This window comes from Galeopterus variegatus, unplaced genomic scaffold (assembly GCF_000696425.1).
Source record: "Galeopterus variegatus unplaced genomic scaffold, G_variegatus-3.0.2 Scaffold4885, whole genome shotgun sequence".
Lineage (NCBI taxonomy): Eukaryota > Metazoa > Chordata > Mammalia > Dermoptera > Cynocephalidae > Galeopterus > Galeopterus variegatus.
The window spans coordinates 145,071-148,023 of NW_007730996.1; the positions used below are offsets into that span (position 1 = coordinate 145,071).

Here is a 2,953-nt window from a genome sequence, read left to right on the forward strand (position 1 = left end):
GTGTGTTATCTTCATCTAGTGGTGTTCTGGCCACACAGAAGTGTTGTATTTTAATCTTTTTTCTTTATTGTTCTGCCTCTGTTACCATGGTTAGGAAGGCCTTTCCTATGCCGAGATCATAAAAACTTTAATCCATGTGTTCTTGATCTTTTATGAATGTGTTATACATTTTACATTTAATCCATCTGGAGGTTAACTCAGGACAGGAGTTAGGTGAACGTTTATTTTTTTCCCCAGATGGCTAGCCTTTTGTCATAACACCATTTACTGAATTATCTGTCCTTCCCCTAATGTTCCGAGAGGTCTGCGCAGTGGGGAGACAGCTCTCTGGCCCTTCTGCAATTCTACACTGTTGACAAGGACTTCCACTTTGCCCTTCCTCCTGGCGAGTATCTGCCTTAAGGCTAAGGATGGGCCCCATTGAGTGTCTGGGTAAGGACTAGCAAATGTCTGTCTGGGGACAGTTGGGTCTCATCCGGGTCTCATCAACCCAATACTAACTGCCTGCTCCCCGACGTTATGTTCAATGTATCCACTTTCCTGGAACCCCCTTTAGGGAATTTACACAGATTCATGTGAGAAACGACTACAGTCCCCTTTCACAGCCACATTTTCCCATGAAAGCTTTGTCGTCTCATTTCTCTGCAGGACCTGAAACTTGTCCTAACAACCAGAAGTGGTCCCAACCTCAACAGAGATATGCCCTAGAGTGAGTTCACCTGGCGCTGTTGATCAGTCTTGGGAGAGGAGGGGGCTGAGACAGGCCACACCACTCCAATCATACACAAGGACTGGGCCTTTGCTGTGTGCCACCTGGGCTTTGGAACATGAGTGTTGTGATTGCTCCAGAAGTAAAGAAAGAGAAATCATTGTGCCCCATCTCCCTGTGCCCCCATCCCTTCCTCTGACTCCAGAAGGAGTGAGGGGAGAAGGCACCCTAGGGAGCTCTGCAGTGGTGCCGAGGGGCCCTTGAGGAGTGGCCCACTTCAGGGCAGTTTACACACTGAAACTTGGCTGTGCGATCAATCGTTGCTGGCCCAGGTGAGGAAGGTGTGGAGCTAGGGCTAGGGTCTGGAACTCACAGACCCCTCGAGCCCGTTCACTAACCCTTCACACGCAGGTTTATGAGCTAGGTAACCGGCAAAAAGGTCCTTGGAGTCTTGATTGAAAACGTCCCTGGAGTCTTGGTTGAAGAAGGAATAATCTTCATTCAGCCCACACATGTCTAATAGCTAAACAGTACAGAGAAAACTCAGAAATTCAACTGCTACCGGCAAAGTCCAAAGAAAAACTGAGCAGCTGCCAGCAGAGTAAACATGCTCTATTTTTAGATGCATGCCCTCTGCCAGCCAGCTCTGCTAACTTAAGAACACACAATAGCTATTAACTAAAAAGATACACGGTGCACATGCGCACTAACTCCACCCCTCCACACAACTTGTTTCCAAAGAAATGAGAATGTGCTGCTCCACCCCCAACCAGACCTGAGCTGAGGGAGCCTGACTAAATTATCCTATTTTCCCCACAGAAGGTGGTGTGTTTGTCTTCCTGACTGGTCTGCCAGCTCCTTTCCTAAGGAGCAGGGAGTGTGTCCTGTTCACATTTGTGTCGCCAACACAGCACAACACCTGACACTTAAAATGGGTTCAACACATATACGTTGAATGAAATTAAGTAACAATGTATTATTGGCAATAGTAATAACTAACATTTAGCAATCAATTTATTATTTACATGCCGCTTTTGCATACTGTGTGAAGTTAAATGTTTTGTTTAACAGATGTGCGGCTTTTGAATAGAAAACAAGGACAGCAAGAGGAAAGATTCCTTAGGAAGTCCTTTATTCAACAGGATAGATAAGTCTACTAGGGAGACAGCTCTGGAGGTGGGATCCTGGGGGGCATGGCCAGAGCTCCGGGATGAGGCCAGGATCCAATAAAAGGATTTGAAGGAGGCATAAGGCATTTTAAAGAGCCTTTATTTCACGGGTGTTCAAAAGCAACCATTCCCCCCTCCCAGTATCACACAACAGGGCCAAGGACAGATGCCTGTCTTGTGCTTCTAAGAAGCCCCATGAAAGAGGGTTCTTGCCCCATGGACTCAGTGATTTTCAGGACTTACAATTACCAACCCTTCAGTAACATCTTCAGTTAAGAAAAATTTAATCATTACCCTAGGAAATACTGTCTTCTCTCCTTAATGCAGAGTCCCATGCAGAAGGATTTTTTTCTGCCTTCATTCACATACCTCCCTTTGCTCTGAAGTTGTAAGCTAAGAAGTCGCCTGGCCTGGACCCTCGCCCTGTCGAGAAGCCTTCACCTGGCTCCTGTCGCTGTCTGTCACCTGACCCCATGCCTGGACTCCCACCAGATGAGAAGCCCGCCCACAGTGCGTCAGCGACAGCGAGTCGGTGGTGGAGCCTACAGCAAGTTCTAGACAACTCCGAGGACTGAGCTCTCGACCATCACTCCTGGTGAGGATTCTTATTAAATGAATCCGAAGGGTGTTCCAAATGTTCTGTTCGAAATTTGCTCCCTGCTTCGGAACACTTAGTCTTTTCTCCTGCAGTGGCTCAACACATAGCCTCCGAGCACGCAAGGCTTTACCAGCTGCTCTCTCGCCAACACTGCAGACGGCTACACGACGCTGTCGTGCCACATCTTGTGCATCTGAGGGCCTCTCCCCTCCGGCTGTCGCCGGGACAAGTGGGCGCTTTTAGGCTCCAGGATCAGGCGGCCTAAAGGCGCCGCGACCGCGGGACTTCCGGGACCCCAGGACCCACATTTCCCATAGTGCTCCGGGAAGCCGGGCGCGCCGGCTCGCGCGGGGGCTCCTGGGAGTTGTAGTCCGGCCCTGCGGCGCGGGCGCCGCTGCGGGCTGGGCGCCGGCCTTTGTTTGTCTGCGGGCGCGCGCCGCTGCGGTGAGTGAGTTCGCCGGCCGGCCAGTGCGCCCG

The 2,953-nt window shown here is 50.1% G+C and overlaps 1 protein-coding gene across 2 annotated transcripts in view; it reads left to right on the forward strand.

Moving 5' to 3' along the window:
* The first annotated feature begins 1,836 nt into the window (after window positions 1–1,836).
* ZNF32 (zinc finger protein 32) overlaps window positions 1,837–2,953 on the forward strand; it is a 6,818-nt gene continuing 5,701 nt past the window's right edge. Inside the window, exon 1 of one of the 2 annotated variants that reach the window (XM_008588534.1) lies at window positions 1,837–2,473. The gene's annotated coding sequence lies outside the window, so the exon portion shown is untranslated. Of the gene's footprint in view, window positions 2,474–2,847; window positions 2,921–2,953 lie in introns of those variants that run through there. The other variant, XM_008588533.1, reaches the window with a different exon arrangement.